At 39.6% G+C, this 21,412-nt stretch overlaps 1 protein-coding gene across 5 annotated transcripts in view; it reads left to right on the top strand.

Annotated features, from left to right (window-relative positions):
* LOC121506478 (interleukin-1 receptor accessory protein-like 1) overlaps positions 1–21,412 on the top strand; it is a 555,282-nt gene that overhangs the window by 310,600 nt on the left and 223,270 nt on the right. The gene's annotated exons all lie outside the window — the stretch shown is intronic.

Here is a 21,412-nt window from a genome sequence, read left to right as displayed (position 1 = left end):
GCCCTGAAAGCTCCAATGAAAATATATTTACTGCCTTTCAAAGCTGGTGGATTTGCACAAAAGGATATCCTCATTGTTCCTTGTGCCTTTGTGCACACTGTCTGGTGAATGTTTTCTACAGATTGTGTTTGTAGCTTCAGGTTGGTGTTGGAAAAAAATCAGCTTCTTTAAAGCTGATCCGTGCACCTTCTGCCGAAGTGTGGGAGTCAATAGCCCTGCCGTCTCGGTGACTTCTGGGCTGCTTTAATTGCGAAGTAGTGGAATTCACACATAGCCTCTTCAGCACTTTTTCTTCAGGCTGTTGAAATATTTAAGGCTGAACCTAAAGTGGGTGACAGATTGCTTGTCACTGACACTGTCACAGCCCAGGGTGACAGCAGCATGCTCCGTAGACAGGAAGGATCCAGAACTTACAGCTTAATTAAACCAGACATATTCTGAAGCTTCCACGTGAATATTGGCGATTACCAAGGATCCCTCCAGTCAGGCAGGATTGACTTTGTAAGACTTTGTAAGATATAGTTTTACTAAGTTTGATGCATTTACTTTGTCCAACCCAGTACTAGCAAGCTGTACCTAATAAAGTGACTCCTGAGTGTGTATACCCATGTAACCAATATTACTCTGTAAAGTGCAGGAGGGGCCCCTGGCAAACCAAGTTGATGGGCCTTTGCTGGTTTTGATTTATTAATAATATCAGTGCATGTGTGTTGGATCAGTAGCATTGGTGCTAGCATCCTGGCTAACAGTTCATTTTGGAGCTGAAAAGTGTGTCAAGCTATTATTGGGTTCTGATGTTTAAATCAGTTATTTGTGCTACTTTTAACCATTTTCCAACATTTTAACCATCACTTTTTTCTCACTTTTAACCTTTCTTAGCCAATATTTGTCACTTCTAACCAATTTTCCCTGCTCTTTCACCACTTTTCACCACTTATCTTACCAATTTTAGCCACTTTCAGCTTTTAACAGCTTTTCACCATTTCTACCCCCATTTTTCCTTGCATAACCCTTGTTTGCATCTTTCTCCCTTTTTTGCCCATTTTAACCTGATCTTGCCACTTTTGACAACTTTTTCCCACTCTTCAACTACTTTTCATTACTTATTTCTTCCATTTTTTGCCCTTTTTAACCAATTTTTGCCACTTTATAACCACTTTTCACCATTTTAATGTCACTTTTTCTAACTTTTAACCTATTTTAGCCCATATTTTCTCATTTTTTTCTTTTGAGCCTCTTGAAACCAAATTTTGCCCCTCTTTAACCACTTTTCACCACTTATTTCTGCCAATTTTTGCCACTTTCAGCAGATTTTTGCCATTTTTAACAACTTTTCACCACTTTTAACCCCAGTTTTTCCACTCTTTTCCTTTCATAACTCATATTTCTGTCTTTCTCTCTTTTTTGCCCATTTTAACCTGTTTTTGCTACATTTAACCAAATCTTTCCACTCTTTAACCACATCTCTCCACTTATTTCTTCAATTGTTTGCTTCTTTTACCCTTTTTTGCCACTTCTTAACCACTTTTCACCATTGTCACTTCTAACATTTCTTAGCCCATATTTGCTGTTTTATCCCTTTTTGACAATTTTTGCCACTTTAACAGCTTTTCACCATTATTACCCCCATTTTTTTCTTTTTTTCCCTTTAGTAACCCATATTTTCCGCTTTCTCCCTTTTTTGCCCATTTTGACCTGTTTTTGCTAATTCTAACCAAGTTTTTCCGCTCTTTAACCACTCTTCACTGTTTACTGTCACTTTTTGCCACTTTTAATTTTTCTTTGCCCATATTTGATGCTTTTTCCCTTTTGTGCCACTCTTTATTCACCACTTATTTCTGTCAACTTTTGACACTTTCAGATGATTTTTGCCACTTTTTAACAGCTACCTCCATTCCACCGCCACCTATCACCATTCCTACCCCCATTTTTTCCGCCTTTTCCCCCCTTTATTAACCCACATTTTCACCTTTCTCCCTTTTTGCACATCGTAATCTATTTTGCCACTTTTAACTATTTTCTTTTACTCTTTCATCTCCTCTCACCACTTATTTCTTCCATTTTTTGCCCCTTTTCACCCATTTGTGACATTTTTTACTACTATTTGCTGTTTTAACAATCCATTTTCAGCATTTCTTGCCAAATTTTTGCCACTTTTCACCATTTTTATCACCAATTTTTGCCACTATAGCAAATGTTGTCCACTGTTCATACATTATTGCCATTTTAAGCCATTTTTACAAATATTTGCCTTTCTTTACAACCATTAATCTATTCATTTTCCTGCAAAGCTTTCTCAGTTTTTTTGCTTTATTCTCTGGTATCCTGATGGTGCACATCATGACTTAGCTATAAAGTTTGACATTACTTTCCAGATGATTTAGTTCAGCGTGTCCCTCCACATCGTTGACGTTACCATTACGTTGCGTTATACCCTGTATTTGCAGCCTTGCTAAGTAGATAAACCTTGTGGAGAATTGGTTTGATTGAATAGTTTCAAGACAAGTGACCAAAAGAGCAGAGTAGGGGGACTGTAATGTAGAAATCTAAAACAGTTACGAATGTCTATGCCAGCCATATTTTGCATATACAGCCTACATAATAAGATATCATAAGACACATAGAAAGCAGTAGCTCGGCTGCCAGCCTTTCTGTGTTTTTAGTGCCTTATATGGAGTTTCCTCTTCCAAGCTTCGATAATTAAGAATTATTTGAGGAAAAAATACCTCAGTCATCACTTTATCTATTTTAGAATGTTCTTAGTAACATTTATTGTCAAACGCTCCCTTTGTAAAAGTGTAGCTCACGTTCTCTGGAGCTGAGTGTGTCTCAGGCAACAGCCGCTCCTCCTCAGTGTGACTCATTTGGCTGAGTTCAGGTTTCCTGCAGAGGCTCACATCTTCAAGGATACAGGATGACGCAGACAGAAACCAAACAAAAGTAAGAGCTTCTGGATAGAAAGGGGGATGTTTTTCGGTGCAGCTTTCATGACACGCTGTGTATTTGAGGGTCAGACAAGTGTTCTCTGTTAACTGCTACCTGATTACACTCTAAGGGCCCTTCCTTTTAAAGACGCTGAGAGACTCCAGCAAAGGCCTGAGCTGAGCCATAAATCATTTCCCCACCAGCCTCAAAATGTCATGCTGGAGGAAAAGTGTTAATCTCCCCATCTACTTTGGAGACATTCAGCATTTCCAAACAGGTGGCTAAAGATGATTGATGATTTGGCGATGGCAGCAGAAGAGACATTTGTGATGTTTTAGAGAGAAATATACTCCTCCACCTGTGCTTGTGTGGGTTATCTCTGACTTTAATGTCTTTGCTGTGAGTGTGTCTGTTTCTACGCTTTGACAAGTAAAAAATTTTGGATGTGCAGGGCCTTCTACCTTTTCTAAGCAGTAAATGCATTCATTTGATCCAGTAAAAAGCTTTCAGATTGTTAGGAAGGAAATAAATGAGTCATGAGATCAAACATTCTGACTGATGTGGCGACTGGAAGGAAGAAGACTGTAGACAGACATACCTTAACACTGTACTATACTGTGTTTGTTTGCCTCTCCAGACATTATGATGAGTGATACACTAGCTTAATGCTAATTCTCATGGCAGTCACTGACCAGGTTGCTGAAGTGCATCTGCTGTTTCTCTCCAGCATTCCTCTTTTTTCAGTCATGGTAGTCTCAACAGCATCATAAAGGCAGGGATGCCCAGACCTGGACAAACGTTTACTCCATCTCACACCACTAGCTTCATCACTCTCCTTTAGCTACGCCATTTGTTTTGGTTACATCTATGACTGCTGTGCATGGAAAGCACATGACACAAACCTGCCAACACTCCTGGTTTTACCCGGGATTCCCCTGTATTTTTGAACCATCTCCCACCCACTTCTAGCTTTGCCATTTCTCCCAAGAAAGTCCCGTAATTTTCACCGCTCTACTAGCAACACGCTAATTCTTAAACTCAGAAGTGGCAAAAACGAGTGAAAAGCAAATAAGATGGACTAAAAGCAGCAAAAATGGGATTTAAATGTCTAAGATAAGTGACTAAAATGGACATGAAATGGCAGAACAGTGTTAAAATGGGAAAAAATCAGCAAAATGGGTAAAATACAGCATAAGGGGGTAGCATGCAGGGGCAAAAATTGGCAAGAAAAGATTGAAAAGCAACTAAAATGGGCAAAAATCAACAAAATGGGATATCATTGTCAAAAAGTAGTGACCTAAACGGATCCAAAAAGGCAAAACAGTGGGAAAACAGGCAAAAATCAGCAAAATATGTGTAATTTTGAAAGCAAAGAGTGGCAAATATGGGCAAAAAAGTGGCAAAAATTATTAAAAACTAAGTAAAATTGACAAGATGCAGATAGCTGGGATATAGATTTTAAAAATACGTGACGAAAATGGACATGAAATGGCAAAACAGTTAAAAAATGGTTAAAATTTAGCAAAATTGGTTAAAACTAGAAAAACAGAAGTGGCAAATATGGGCAGAAAGTGGTAAATTTTAACAAAAAGCAAGTGAAAAGGTACAAGATGCAACAAACTTGGGAAATGAATGTCAAAATAAGTGACTAAAATGGGCAGAAAATGCAAAAAAAGGGGAAAAATGGGCATAAATCAGCAAAATGGGTAAAATAGAGATAAAAAAGTGGCAAATATGGGCAAAAGTGTTAAACTGTGTAAAAAGCAAGTAAAATGGACAAGATGCAGATAAATGGGATATCAATATCAAAAATAAGTGGTGAAAATGGACATGAAATGGCAAAACGGTGGAAAAATGGGCAAAAATCAGTAAAATGCATAAAACCTGACTGAAAAAGTGGCAAAAAAATGTGAACAGCAAGTTCAATGGGCAAAAAAGCAGCAAAATGGGGTATTACATCAAAAAGAAGTGACAAATCTGTTAGGAGGTTGTGAGTTGTGTGATGTGTTTTTTATAGTATTTCACCATGACACTGCAGGAGATGAAATCACAAACTTTCAGGGCCGATGGGTCCAAAACTCCTCAACAATCAGATCTGGATATAATCACGCTGAAAACATGTAGTCTGACGTCGACTTTAGAGCTAGAAGACAGCCTTCAACTCTTTCAAACACAATGTTTAACACCGTTACGCACTGAGAAATGTGCAGGAGTGCATGTACAAAATGACTCACTGATCACACTTAATTTGACAGCATTTGCACTTTTATAAAATGTCCAGTTTGCTTTCTCCGCAAAGTTATACCGTTTAATGTCACTTCTTAAGATAAGAGATTTTATCCAGAAACACCTCTTTGTTGTGCTTTTACTTTGTAATGTTCACTGTCCTAAGCTAAGGGTACTTGGAAAATCTTTTATCTTGAAAGCAAATGTCCTCTTTTAGATCATTAGTGTAATCACAACAAAAGAGCCTGCTCTATTGAAGAGTAAAAAAAAAAAATTCTTTGACTTATCCACTGAGCTATCTGCCCCTTTTAAAGTGAAATGAGACGTCCAGGCTGCAGTGGTGTCCTTATTTTCATCACTGTGAATGCAGGTAGAGGTGTGTGCTATCCAGCTGTTGGCCTGCTACAGTAGCTTAAATATTCGCACCTAAATGGCTGATTTCAGATAATTTAATGCGTGAATCTCTGACCGATTGAGTCATTCCTTTTTGATGTGGCTGTCCTGTACCATATAGGAATGATTAAGAAAGTGGTAAAGCAGTGCAGATTTTTATTTGTACACTTAAAGCACATTTAAGGCTGCAGAGAGCAAATAAATAGTATGACCCACATTGACTTTAAGTGGAAACTACAAGCTGCTATTTGCCTCCAGGTAACACAGCGTAATATAAATCCTCATTGTTCCTCCTGAATCTGGAGCACTTTTTTTGTCTTTGGAGCGCCTCGCCAGTGTTTACTCCGAGTTTGGCTTCTTCCTGCTTTCCTCATGAGTTTTGGATATTTTTCTTTATTTTCTGTTTTTGATTAAAGATGTTTGTATGTTTTCCTTCTGCAGCCATGATAACTCTGCTGATGATGCTCCATTCTTTTGATCTCTTTTCTATTTTGGTCTCCTGTTGCAGCGTCGGTACACATGAAACACGTCTCAATCTATAGGGAGGGAGGCTCCTGCTGGTGTGTGCATGAATTATAAACCTGTAAAGTGTTCATTAACGCGGTTGATTCACGTGCTGCTTTCAGTCTGCTTTAGTGAAGGGCTTGTAAAGGGGCAGTACACCAGTTTTCTCTATCATTCTCACTACCTGGTGAAAACTCACTCACTCTGAAACATAACAAAAACTGAATCTTTCAGTATCTTATAATTCAGTTTGATTCTGATTAAGGGGGTCATCAGTTGATTCAGGATCTATTTTCAATTCTGTCTGATTCCTGATTCACTACACAGTTCCAGTAGGTTCTTTGCAGTCATGTGATTCTGATGCCATGTGAAGGGACTGTCATAGGGAATGAATGAGAACAAGAAAGTTAGTACTTTAAAGCTCTAAATGAACCTCTCCGTTGCAGTTATCATCAGAAGAATTCGACATACATTCAGTTTGATCCCCAATGGTGATTTTTTTCCATAATTAAAAGGTTTACCTGGCATGGAGGTGATCAATATAACAATTTACTCATTCCTGCAGAGCCCCTTGCATCGATCCAGATGAAGGGGCTGCTTTAATGAAGTCAGATAAAGGGGTAGCTGGGGTGGAGGAGGGTTGCAACTAAGCATTGCCAGGCTAGAGCAGTTTAGATATGACAGCATGATTGCAGTTAGCCAATAGTGTGCTTAGAGTGAATCAGCTGGCTGTCAGTGGATCAAGGGGCTTGCGCATGTGGAGTCCATGGTGAGTCTGAACACCTAGGTGTCCTAGGGTTCGGGACCCCCTTGGGGGTTGTGAGACACCAACAGGGGGTCTCCAGATGCCCTAAAAATACCAAGAATATTTTTTAAAATACACTGTTGCCCTTTTGCACCAATTTTGCCGAATTTGAACACCTGATCGTAATTTTTTTCCCACCAATTTTAACACATTTTTGCCATTTAACACCTATTTTGTCCATTTTAAACTTTTTTTCTCCCTGTTTTGCCATGTCTTAACCAGTTCTTGCCACTTAAGCCTAAAGTTGCCTTTGTTGACCCATTATTATGACTATTAACCACTTTTAACACCCAATGTTTCCCATTTCAACCAAATTTCACTACTTGATATGCTATTTCTTGCCAGTTTAACCAATTTCTGCCAATATCTGACATTTTTTCTTTCTCAGTTAACCCTTTTTTCACCAAATTTACACCCATTTTTGCCAAATTGAAGTCACTTCAGCCACTTCTTAACTCCCTTTCACCACTATTTATGCCCATTTTTGCCACTTTAACCCATTTTTGCCATTTTTTGGCAATTTTTTTTCCATTTTTATCCAATTTTTGCCACTTCTAACCCCTTTTTGCTACTTTAAAAATCTAATTTCACCACCTTTTCCACCATTTTTTGTCATTATTAACCCATTTGAGCTATTTTTAACCATCTTAATTCTTTTTTCAACAAAAGGGATTTACATTTTTAAGAGGGCTATTTGCTACACAAATGATTAAATGCAGATATTTGTTTCTCTGGTAAGAATGTTTCTTTTTTTTCAGGTTAAATATAAAATATGGATATCACAGCTTAACTTTACAATGGACCATGATTTTGCTGACCTCCATGGGCCTCCAGTTTGGCTGGGCACTAGAAAGATCTCCCATTTACCCCTCCTCAGGGCGGCCTTGTCTGCACATGACTGTTTTTAATTGTGCATGGCTGTGTCCAACCACCTTTAGCTTCAGCGGGGGTCCCTGGTCTCTGGCACCTTTATATGGGGGTCGCGGACTGAAAAGGTTGAGAACCCCTGCTTTAGGGAAAACTGGACAGGCTGAGTGTTTTACAAATCCAACAGGCAGGCATGAAGCAGATATACAAACCCTACCGACTGAGAGCTAGCGCTGCTAATGCTAACGGTACCAGAAAATACCAGCAGCAGGTTTTCTGTGCTTTCACTTCTCTTAGCCATCGTATCAAACAGCACTGAGAAGGGTTAACTGGCTTCTTATTAGCTGAAGGTATACAGTGCTGAAAGCAGGTGATTGGGGCACTCTGTTCCCCCCCTTCAGAGTCATTGTTCTGTTTGATTGCTATCGTCTCGTCTGTTATGATGATGAAGTCACATACTGTGGCTAGAGTTTGTCTTCAGACCCTTAACCTGAAGCTGACTTAAGTTTCATGTCCTTAGAAACAGCGCTCTTGATTTTGTTTTGTTCCTGCAGTTTTTTTCTTTCATAACCAGAGATCTGACTTCCTGGCCTGACCTTTCCATCTCCATGCTTTCTTTTTTATATCTGCACTGAGTATACATGAGCCTTTATGTAATATCATCATCAACCACCCACAGATAGTTCCAATTCAGCATCAAAACCTTGTCACTCCCCTCTTTATCAACAGCCCACAGGCCCTCTCACAGCAGTGGGATGGGACAAAAGGTCAGATAGCATTTGATTATAATGAGCAGCGCTAAAATCATAATGAGCTCCCTGGCTGGGTGATTGGAAGCGACAGTCATTTTAAATGAAATTTAGGGTTTTATGACTTCTTTGTAAGGTGCAGCGTTTGATGTCTCAGATTAAAACCGGCAGAATAAAGGAGCAGTGATGAAATAGATATACGGGGGAACGGCAACTTTAGTGTGTAAAAGAGACTGTCAGTGCAGCTAATGAGCTGGGACTGATGCTGTTAACCTGCTTTTCTTAGTTTGGAGCAGCAGGCGGTGGGAGAGAGGAGCTTGACTTTATGTCTCCAGAATGTCTCAGCTTTCCTCCGTTAACTGACAGATGCATTAACCTCATATATTTATCATGTCCCTGGGTACCCTGATACTTCAGCAGCTTTGTTCCCTCTTGTTGAGGCACTTTTCGACAGTCTCTCACATTCAGATCCACTTCCTCTAAAGTGAACGATAGCACCGTTCTATCCTTACTTTAGTTGTTACTGCGCAGCAAACTGACTGCTTGGAAATGAGAAGAAGCTCTTTTCTTTGTGCCTGAATGATGGGAAACTTCACCTCTATGTTTTCTAAGCTAAAGGCTAAAGCTCTTAGCTCTAGCTCTTACACCATAATTGTACCCCCTCTTGCTGCGGCTTGTTTACGTCACAACTTTGCCGTGCCTGAAAGTACTGCCCCTTCAGACGGGAGCTTTGCAAGATGGATTTGCCAGTGAGAAACAAGGAAATGGGCATATCCATCTGCTTTGCAAGGTTACCAATCAGGGACATTTGAAGAGAAAGAGGCGGCAGCAACATGCTTGGTTTATTTGTGCTGCAAGCCTGTAAACAATGGCGGCTGGTGAAGAGGAGCATGGATGCAAAGAATGCAAAGATATGTTTTTACTCTTCTTCTGACCAGATTTGACAAAAGTCTGACTTTCCAACTAGCTCCACTGGTTGTGGAATGGGCTGTCTGGCGCGTCAGGTTTGCAATAATAGCGATGTTTCTCTGTCTTATCATTTATACTGGCAAAGACATTCTCAAATGTTAAATGCCATAAATGTTTACATCTGACACCGTCAGGGATATTTCAGTATTTTTGAAGTTGGACATGTGAGGTATGTTGCAGTAGTAGTGGTAGCCTACAGTGATTTTAGTAAGCATTGCTCCTTTAAGAAGGCAGGACGCTAGGCTATACAGCATAACAGATGGGTACAGTTTCTCTGTGGAGTATAGCGAGTTTTTGGTAAAAATGAGCCAATGCTAGCTCAAACGTAAGCACCATTGAAAACTTTATTTTATACCCTTAAAGCCTCTGTTTTTTGTTTGTTTGTTTTTTTTTTTATTTTTGCCACTTTTTTGCAGTGCAGGCTTTGGCTAGCTGTTACATGCTCTTGCATTGCAAAATCATGACAAAAACACAGAGGCTTTCTGGGTATACAATACATTGCTTCAAAAATGTTGATAGCACGTCAGTTTGGCCCAGAATTAACCAAAAACTCACTAAATTCCAGGGAGACACTGCACTAGGGATGGCACGATTACCCGTTTTCACGATTAATGCGGTATTAAACTTTACAATTAGATATTCGTAACGTTTCCTAAATACCGTCAATTTCCAGAAAAGATTATGCGGGGATCCATATTAGTACGACAGCGCTACTCGCCCAGAATGAAAACAAAGTTACGCAACAACCGCGTGTCACTGCCTCCTGTTGCTTTGTGCAGTTGCAGGCAGAGGCTTGTCACAGTCCCAAACAAGCTACAGCTGTTCCCCTCCGAATAAACAGTTGAGGTCAGCCGTGTGGGATTATTTTGGATACAAAAAAAATGACCAGGGTGTCATTGTGGAAGACGGCCAGCTTAAATTTAAAACATGCCACAAAAAGTTGCTATGAAATCAGGCAGTACTACAGCACCTGCGGGATAACCGCCCGGCGTTTTATGCCAAAGTAAAGGTAAATAGTAACTGTGTCAAGTCATGTCAATGTTAGGGATGGGGATCAAAACCGGGGTCCATAAGGACCCGGGTCTGTGTTTTTTAAATACCCGAAATCAGTAACGTGTTAGCTTATCGATACTGCTATTGAGTCTCACAGACTCTGTGACATCATGTCATTTTAAGATAAGACTGGTGTAAAAACATACATCAGTTCTTTCAAGGGGAACATAAACTAGAAGTGTCATGCATCACATCAAACAAGAATGTACTTTAAACTGTCGGCTTGAGTAAAAAAGACGCTGCCTGTGAGTCGCATGCCATCATAACAGGCTCATATCCCTCTCTTCAGCTGCTTCAGGACGGTTTTCTTCTTCAGGTGCTCAGATAAATGCTGAAAAGTACTCCAAAACATTGAGCCAGTCCTGTTTGTTAACAATATTAATCCAGTGTAGAAATCTGCGGTGAAATTTGGCAGAATTGAAGTTAATTAGCCTAGCGAACTTTACGAGCTGAAGAGGGAAAATATGATACGTTCAGGTAACCTCAGTAAATTAGACAACTGTATTATATATGTTATGATGTGTTAAAATGCCACATAAAAATTGAAAAATTTTTGATGAGAAACTTTAATAAATACAGTTGTGAACAGGAAGAATGTGTTTATATTGGAGGAATATAAAAAAGATGTGACTGACTGAATTATAGCTTTTTAACTCAAACACCACTCAGCTAAGACCACTAGAGTGGTCCATCCAAATGGGATTATTATAATTTTTTTTGTAATTTTTGGTTAGTTTACATTGTTGATATATTATTTTGTTATGAGAGCATCCTAGGATGGAAATAAATTAAAATGCAAGACCTATAAGGAGCGTTCATGTGATTTTACTTATATGGTAGTGTGAAATTAATTGATGCAAAAATAATTGTGTTAATCATAAAATTGCAATTATTTCTCTGACAATAATCGCACCAAGAAAATCTATAGTCGTGACATTCCTACACTGTACCCGTCTGTTACACTGTATAGTTTAGCCTCCTGGCTGGAACAACCAGCGAGTCCTCCAAGACTCAAAAATACTGAAATGTCCCTTTAAGCACAGAAAAAGCCATGCCATTATAAAGAACCAGCTTTAATTTGTTAAACAAACTTGCTGTTGTTTGAAGGAAACTTGAAACTACTTACTGAGGCTGTTAACTTTTAGAGTCCAGGAGGCAGGGATAGACCCAGAGAAGAGGAGCTGGGGTGGAGGAGGGTTGCGAGGTGAATCCAGGTGAGAAGCGCCTTGTTTTCCCATCTTATTCTACACTGTCTGACCTCTTTCTGTGGTCAGCAGGGTTGCCCCCTGCTGGTTGGTGGGTTATAAAGTGAAGCCAAAATAACTTCACTTTTCAGACCCTGAGGAAATTTGCACCTCGCTGGCCACTTTAAATGCTACTTTCTGCTCTCCTCCTTTAATTAAGTGTGTAAACCACTTTGTGCAAAAAGGTAATAATGCTCACCATGCTGTGTTAGCAAGCTAATAAAGTGAAATTATCAAAACAAAGCAGTGCTGATAAGGCAGAATCATCATGTTTGAGTCCCTTTATTACGAGCACAGAGGCTTCCGGGGAAACTTTGTTTGCTTTCTTTTCAATATTGAAATCATTGCTTCCCAACCTGACACATCTTACCAATAATATATGCAATCCTGTCATCATGATGAATGCCGTGAAGGTTGAAACATATTGATTTTGTATATTTGAGAATAGTCTATTGTTTTCCAGGAGCAGCTTTAGTTTTGCTGAGTACAAATAAATGTGGCGTTTGTTTTTGGTGGCAGTCAGAAGCACAAATAGAGCTCATTCTCTGTGTTCTTATTGTTCCATGATTTTACCCAAAGCCTTCTAACATCGGCTAAATAAATCTCCTGCCAGCTCATTTTGATGGCCGTCACCGGTTTCCTCTCCATCTCTGAGTTGACTCATTAACATATGAAGGAGGTTGGGATATAACTGCTCCTCTAATTGATGGAGGATAATTAATGCAGCCAAGGTGCGGGTGGTGAGGAAGATTCAGAACCTAACCTCTCTTTTTTCACGACATTTTTTCATAGAGTGTAATCAGCAGGTGCTTGATGAGGTGTATTAATTTTCTCACGCCATTATCTTTGATATTTTGTCACTTTATTAGAGAACATACTTATGAATAAAAATGAAGCCTCTCCTGCTGTGGCCGATGGCGCCTTACGACTCTGATGGATTGGGACTTATTTATTATTGTGTGGCATGTTTCAAAACTTGCAGCTCTTTTTTATTGCTTGTTTGATTTATATTTGTTGATACTGCCATTTTAAAATGCAGAAGACCTCTGCATTTGTCACACCCCACTTGGTTTGTTTACTGGTGTTTTTAGTGTCTCTTGATGATTCATAGACAGATAAAAGAAGAGGAGAGGAGCATTAAATAGCACAATATGTTTGTCTGAAAGCGTAGAGCACTTATTAAAGCATAGTGAATGGGCAGACCTCATTACTGTGTTGGACTTGGTGCTTGATGACAACAGTTACACATGGATGAATACCTAAATCTGGTACCAACATGGCACCAATGTTAACGTGATACCCACCAAACCAAATCCAACAAAGATTCCTGTGCCTCATTTCAGTGCTGCACCACTCCAACCCCCCCACCAGCTGAAATGAACTTAAAGGACTTAAAGCAGTTCTTTAGAGGTCAACTGTCCTAAAATGCACTTGAAGGAGTCAGCTGTTTGCTATCCAGTAAGTGTTTTACTAACGTTATCATTCCATGTTCACCATAATTTACATGTCTACCCAGGCCTAGAGTGGCTAATCTGGAGAACCCAGAAAATTCTTTGCACTTGAGGGTCGTCCATGTCTGTCTGACTGGAAATGCTATATTGTTCCATCGGTTCTGTGTTTACCTTTAAATCTCTCCAACCCCAGACAGTCAAGGTGATAATCAACGCTCTGAGACAGACGTTGTTGTATATAAGAAGAGACATAGGTTATCCAGAGTTAAACACATTTTGAACCATAAATCATAGCCATTTACTTTTCGCCATTGTGCCATTCTACAGAAGTCCCCTGAGAAACTAAATAGTTAATGTCGCTTCTTATCACCCTGTTCACACTTGCAGGAAAACTTCCTGCTGATAGGAACAAGTGTGAACAAGCCAGGCAGGAAGTTTTATGGGTAATTACACAAAATTTCAGGGTTTCATGTGCAGAAGGGTTTATGAGTATGTACAGTCTATAGCAGTGATTTTCAAACTTTTTTTCGCCCAAGGCACACCTAAGGTTAAGCCAAAATCTCAAGGCACACCACATTTAAATCAATACCAAGGAGACTTTTTAAATAATGTTACAGTCAAGGTGGCCTATGAGGGGAGATAAAGGGGAGAGCTTTCTGGGGCCCAGCCAACTGAATCATGGAGAAGGAAAAAGTGGGCAAATGGTGGCAATAATGGGTCAAAAGTGATGAAAATAACGTAGCAAAATTGGGCAAAAAGTGGCAAAACACAGTCAGAAAAACTGGTAAAATAAACAGAAAAGAAGTCACCAAACAATGGGTTGAAATTGAAAGTGTCAAAATAGTGGCAGAAATGGATTACAAGTGGCCTAAAGGGTCAAATTTTTGTAATCCTTGGCATAAAAGTGCTCAAACGCAGGCAAAAGTGGGCAAAAATTTGTAAGAAAGTGCCATAAATGGGTTGAAAGTGACAAAAAGCTGGGAAAATAGATCACAAGTAGCAGAAAACTGGTAAAAAATGGTTAAAGTTGCTAAAAGGTGGTAAAAAGGGGTTAAAACTGATGGGGAAAAAATGGTAACAAATGGCCAAACAATAGCAAAATTGGGTGGGAAAAGTACCAAAAAGGTAGCAAAAAAGAGTTAAATTTGGCAAAAAGTAAAAAAAAAAAGGGGCAAAAATTGTTCAAAAGTAGTAATAAGAAGTGGCAAAAATGCTGAAAAGCAGCAAAATGGTTTAAGCTGTCAAAAAAGTGGCAAAAATGGGTAGAAAATTTGGTGAACTTGGTTAAAAATAGCATTAATTAGTAATTTCAATACCAATTTCAACCCAATAATAGCTTGCCATGCTTTTCAGCTCTTAATGAGGTAACTGTTAGCCAGGATGCTGGCACCAATGCTACTGATCCAACACACATGCACTGACATCATCGATAAATCACGATGCCCACTCTCTGGGGTTCATGGGTCTAGGCAGATCTGTGGGCAGGTCTGGTTACAGTACTGGCAGTAAAGTTGTAGTAATAACGTATGGTACTAATTCCAACGGCACACATAGACTTGCCTTAAGACACACCAGTGTGACTTGCCACACCTTTTTAGAACCACTGGTCTATAGGATACAATGAGACAGGATAGGATAGAATAGGATACAGTGCAATGCAGTGCACAACGATGTGATACTAAAAGACAAGATACGATGCAGTGTAGTGGCATCACCTGTTTTGTTGCTCTGATTTGAGATGCATTTTAAAACTATTTGATAAATTATAAGGTAAGAAACATTGGGCTTGCATGCAGAGGAGAATAGTGACCACAGAGGGCTGAGTATCACCTCCCTCTGAAGAGGAGCGCAGCGGTGTAGCACACACTTGAAGTTGAGTGAAGAGCTCTTAAAGCGTGATGGATGGCATCTTGATCAATCGGAGTGATTTGTCTTCATGTTTACTGCAGCATATTTTTCCTAAATCAATTAGCAGCTGCGTGTCTGAGGAGAATATGAGGAGTATTTTCAGTGCTGCTCTGTGTGTGCATGTTTGTGTGGGAGAAAAACAAACGTAATCACCGAGGTTAACCGCAGGATAATATGTCAAGGATAACTTTATTGTAGTGTTCGGATTTTTATAACGCCATCTTCCAGCAGCTCCTTTTGGGCTTCTGTGTTAGTCTAGCCATTTGTCACATCCCACATGTGCCATGCAGTCATACCCCCAGTCATGACCAAGTATCAATCAGAAGTGAAAGGAGCAACCTGAGGCTTTTCCTTTACAGCCAGTAATGGAAAGCTTCCAGCTGAGCTCAGGCAGAGGCTTCTGCTGCCATTCATGCAGCACACAGAAAGATGAGGGAAAATTAAGGCGCAAATTGTTCTTTATTTAGCTTAATTCTGCAAGAACTCTCACCTTGAGAATACAACCTTTAGTCAGAATTAACACTGGCAATACAAAATAATAGAGCCAAGTATTTTCCTGTCTGCCCTTTAGAAATCCTGAGTTACAGCCTCTTTAAAACGCTGTCCACTTTATTACCCCAAAGTCACATGACCAGCATTTTATTTCCTTAATGGCTGCTAAGGCCGGAGGTTATGAACAAATTATTTTTCCAGAAGCGTCACGCACCAGCTCACTCATCCGCTGCTTTATTAACAAGAACGCTTTAGTATTTTTCTCACTTTGGACTCATTATTTGTGTCGCTCCACTGAAGATTCCCCACCACTGATTGGAGCACACGTCAGGATTTAATTTGCTTTTATGACATAATTGGGTCTCATTTATGGTGGAGAATGAGCGCTCCTCGCCGTTGCAGCTCTTATTTGTGATTTAGGTTGATGAGGCAGTTGTATTTTTAGATAACAGTATTTCTTGTGCTGCTTTAATTTGCAGAGAGCTCGTCAGCCGGGGAGATCTTTAGCACATCTACTGTAGGAGAGATCAGTGAAATATCTCTGTTCCCATGGTGAAGCACCAACACTCCACCTTTAAAGGAAAGATCTGAGTGATTCAGCTCTGATTTCTTCTGGTATCAACATCGTCATTGTTTTCATTTGATTATACATCAAAAAAACATCAATGACATGTTCTCACAGCTTGAGGTGGTGTCTTTAAATAACTTGTTTTTGAGCAAAAGCAGGAGCAGCAGATCATTTTGGATTAAGAGACTAAATTAGACTCAAGTAGAGGTAGAAGGTGCATGAAGGTGGGTCCAAAACATAAATACTGAAGTGCATTTAGGCAAAAATGTCAGCTCAGACCTCCACTCTCCTTGCAGATTCTCTTTTCCTTGAAGAAATTTGAGTATTGATGAGATAGATTAAACGCCCATATTTGGGCGTTACAGGAAGGCCCCGCCCACAGAGGTGTATAGGCCCCTGACAAATCCAGAGAATGGCGTTTATTGATTAGTAGCATTGGTGCTAGCATCCTGGCTAATAGTTTTTTTCATTTTGGACCAAAAAAATGCGTCAAGCTGTTACTGGGATCAGATGATGAAATTATATTTGTGCTACTCTTTAAACCCTTTTCATCACTTTTTCTGCCCAATATTTCAAGATTTTCTTTTTCCATTTTTCCACTTTTAACCCATTTTTGCCAATGTTCACTATTTTTCTGTCCATTTTAACCCTTTCAGCCTTTTTTGGCCCATTTTTTCCCCACTTTTTAACACCTTTTCACCATTTTCCTGCCCATTTTTGCCAATTTTTTGCTTTTCTAGACTCATTTTCTGCCTCTTTTAGTCCATTTTTCCACTTTTTAACTGCTTTTCACCATTTCTAGCCCCTTTTTTGCCTATGGTGGCCCATTTTTTCCTCTTTTATTCCCCTGTAGCCACTTTTTACCCACTTTTGACCATTGCCCCTCAATTTTTGTCCCTTTTTTGCCATTCTTGAATAATTTGTGCATTTTTTATCCACATTTTGACCTCTTTTCAACATTTTTCTGCCCATCTTTGCCCCTTTATTTGACATTCTAGACCCATCTTTTAAACTTTTTATCCCATTAAGCCACCTTATCACCTTTTCCCCATCCATTTCTTGGCTCTTTTTTGCCTTTCTTGTCATAATTCTGCCTCTTTCAACACATTTTAAACACTTTGCAACTGCTTTTCACCATTTTCCGTTCTGTTTGCCACTGTTCACCATTTTCTGTCCATTCTTTATCCTTTTTACTTTTTTGACTAATCACAATTTTCTTAACCCATTTCTGCCCTTTTTTCCCTTTCTAGACTCATCTTGTCCACTTGTATCCCTTTTAGCCACTATTTAAAAACTTGTCACCACTTTCCCATTCTTTTCTGGGCTCTTTTTGCCTTTCGTATCCAATATCTGCCTCTTTTAACCATTTTCAAACATTTTTCAGCCCCTTTTTCAACATTTTCCCTCCAATTACTACCTCTTTTTCGCCTTTGCTGACCCGTTTTTGCCTCTTTTAACCATTTTTTGCCACTGTTCACCATTTGCCATCCATTTTTTGCCTTTTTCCCCAATTATTTCATTATTTTTCCCTCAAAGTTTTTCAGTTCCCTCTACTTTATTCTCTGGCATCCTAGCATTTATGCACATCGTGGCTTATCAAGGAAGTCTGACGTTACTTTCCAAATACTTTAGTCCATTTTCCTATGTGCTATGTTAACATTTCCAAAATAAAGGGAGTTTTGGTTTAAGAAAGGAGTTTTTCATTTTAATTGGCAAAAATAAAGTTAATTTTTTGTTGCTTTGGTAAGAGTGATTATTATTCAGGATATTTGTCTGGGCCCCGGAAAGCCGTCCCCTTTACCCCCCCCCCTTATGGGTGGCCTTGCCTACAGGTGGATGCTGGGACGGCGGTGGGGCTGAAAGCAGACGCGTACTGAAGTATTGATGGAGGGCAGAGTTGATGGTGACAGAGCCAAGAGACCAGAAATCATGCAGATTACACAGACCACCAATAGACTTGTTCTTGAGGTGATTGGATGATGATGAACAGCAAGTGTGAGCTCAGAGGAGCTGGAGTTGTCTGCCTGAACGAGCCTGCAGGTGTCATCTCATTCCTAGATCATGTCACCTTACATGTTACATGTTACATGTTGCATGTTGGAATGAGGGCGCCAGTGCCGTTTCAGTCCCACCTTGGTATGGCAGGACTTCTGCATGAAAGAGTGCCAAAGTAGATCACATCATCAAGCTTGGGAAGCTACACGGTATTTTCTTGCCATGGTTTCTTGCAACAAGTTCTGAAGGAGCACACCAAAGTTTGACTTCATGAACGTCAAACTGGGCCGTGCAGGATGAATTACTCTGCCAATCTGACAATACAATTAATTACAGTAATAATGAATAAAATGAAGCACACAGAGCTAGCAGACATGCTGATTAAGAGGTGATAATTAATGAAAACAAAATGCTTCTCTGAGCTAAACAAATACTGTTGTGAGGCTCCTTAATGAGTGCCAGAAGAAGCTGAAAACTTACTAACAAACAGACTGGTATTATAATGTTAGTGTCTCACCCTTTAGTTCAGGAGATTATTGAAAAAGTTTGAATCTCTGCAACATAACCTCAGTAATGTTAAGGCTTTAAATGCTCAGTATCCATACAAAACAACCAGGGCTTGTTGCTATTGTTAGATACAATAGAGACAGGAAATACGGCAGAGAGAGTGGAAGAAGACATGCATCAAACACTATTAGGGTTTCAACCAAAATTTTTAGGGTCATTATTAATGGCTGAATTTCACTTGCATTTACAGTTAATGGCATTTTTCAATATAAAATAAATGCGACACATAAGCCCTTAAGGACCAAAATGGCTCATTTCATACATTAGGCTATGAAATTATTATGCATTTATATTTTCTAAAAAATATATTTTTGGTTAATTTGTTAAACCAACTCCATCTCTACTCATAAAAGTTAAATTGTCATAACTTCCAAGAAATATAACTCTTTAAATGCCAGGTTCTGTCATAATAGCCCCCAGTGTTTTAGATGGGAAAACGTAAAAAACTGATTATTTACAGTATAAAACATGCAAAGTAGATTTTTTTTTCTCCCTGATATATTACAAATTTTTGGCAACACTGATTTTTATGCATTATTATTTTCTGCACTTATTACTTTTCTGCATTTCAAATGTAAAATAAATTCATCTCATGAGTCTTTAAGGACCAAAATGGCTCATTTTATACATTAGGCTATGAAATTATCATACATTTATATTTAAAAAAAATATATTTTTGGTAAATCTTTTAAAACAATACCACCTCTACTCATAAAAATGAACCCTTTAAATGCCAGGTTCTGACACCTTGCCCCCCTGTGTTTTAGATGGGAATACATAATAAAATTAGTTTTTTTTATTTGTTTGTTTTGTGTTTTTTTTTTTTTTTTTTTTTTTAATTAATACCTGCAAAGTAGATCTTTTCTTCCTGGTCATTAGAGCCTGGTATATGTCCGTAATTGTTGGCATTGTTTATTTTTCTGCTTTATTATGTTTGGTGTCAAATGTAAAATAAATGTGGCACAAAAGCCCTTGAAGACCAAACTGGCTTATTTCATACATTAGGCTTTAAAATTATTATACATTCATATTTTAAAAATTAAAAAAAAAAAAAAAAAAAAAAAAATCTGGTCATAATTTATGGCTGAATTTCAAAAGTATTTGCAGTCAGTTGCATTTTTTAATCTGCTACTAAAAGTTGAATTATTTTGTAGTTGAAAACCTGGGTTTCCAGGTCCATATTGACAATGTGGAGCCATCTTCTGCTGCTAGCGGGTAATTCTTGTGTTCGTTTGCATCCCACAATGCATTGTGTCAGGCTGTGACAACCAATGGCAGGCTGTTCTGTCCGACTCTTGCACATCCCTACCACATGTAAAGATCACGTTTAACAGACTATAAATCAGAGAACAGAGGAGAATGTTCCTTTAGTTTGCTGGTACAGGGAACACTTGGCCTTTCTGCTCATTTTTGGTGTATTTTGCTGCTTATTTGAGTGATTCAGTGAGAAATGCTCTGTTTACAAGCCCATTAAAGTCCCATTAAATCTGCTGGACTCAGTTAAAAGAATCTGTTTAAAGAAGGCCTTTGCTCTGTGATTTTACTCCTCCTGGTAGATTCTGAGCTCTGCAGTCGTCCTCTGTGTCCAGCTGTTTGCCATAAGTCCCATGTTTGCGGCGCCCCTGCGGTTTTGGCAGCGGCTTTGTTATGCGCTCCCCCGCCATCCCTCACCAACCCGGCGAGTCGGCTCACCTCTGAGCTCTGATCAATCCGGCAGCAGTGTGAGCGCGTGCACCTCGGTGCACACTCAGCATCCTGGTGGGTTTCCACCTGCTGGCGCCATCAAAGGAGTGGCGCACAGGAGACGTGATTGCAGAGCTTACAGCGTGGCGGGGAGGAAGTGGGCGAAGCAGGAGAGAAAATATGTGAGCGTGAAGCATGTGCAGAGCAGCGTGTTCCCAGGATGGAGTGGTTACTTGGTTACTGTATGTGAGCTCAGGCTGTTATTTCACTCACAGGGGTGCATCGCTGTCAAACGGCGATACTTGCATGAAAAAGAAGGTTTCAACATCATGATCTGGTTGTGAACCCGAGGATAAAATATTCATAGAGCCATAGCTGTTGGAGAGCTATCCCCCTCTCTATCCCGGGGTCATCTGCTGTGTTTGGGTGGTTTGTTTGCTCCGTGAAACCCTGACAGGTAATTGGCAACAGTTTTTCTGTTTGTTGTTTTTTTGGCTCGGCCTGGCAGATCGTCTCCCCGCGAACAAACCGCCTCAGGAAGAGCTCCAGGGTTTAGTTTGACTTGGCCGGCTTTCCACAAGGTGAGATGACTTTGATCAGCGTCCCCTTGTTTGATGAGGTGGCACTTTCCAGGCACCAATGCTGCTTTAAGCAAACAAAGGACTCTCTCCCTCTGCATTTTGTCACAAGATTTAGGAAACGGGCCGAGCAAGGGGGCCGGACAATTAAATGCATTTTCAGTGCCAAGTGTCTGCTGGTCTAATGTGGGTTTGATGTCTAAATCATGACCCGGAGTGGGAAAACTAAGATTGGTAAACAGTGGACATGTTTCTGTGCTGCATGATTTTCCATTCTACGTGTTTTTATGCTCATTATAATGCCCTGCATCAGAGTGAAGGAGGCTTTCCCTCAGACAACACCAGTAATATTCTTCGCATGAACCGCTATTAAAACCTGATTAACAATCACATTCCTCAAATATAGAAACTTATTCATGGATGGAGTCATTTTTG

This window comes from Cheilinus undulatus, linkage group 24 (genome assembly GCF_018320785.1).
Source record: "Cheilinus undulatus linkage group 24, ASM1832078v1, whole genome shotgun sequence".
NCBI classification, from domain to species: Eukaryota; Metazoa; Chordata; class Actinopteri; order Labriformes; family Labridae; genus Cheilinus; species Cheilinus undulatus.
Note: the sequence above shows the minus strand (reverse complement) of the source record. Positions and strands in the feature narration are given on the sequence as shown.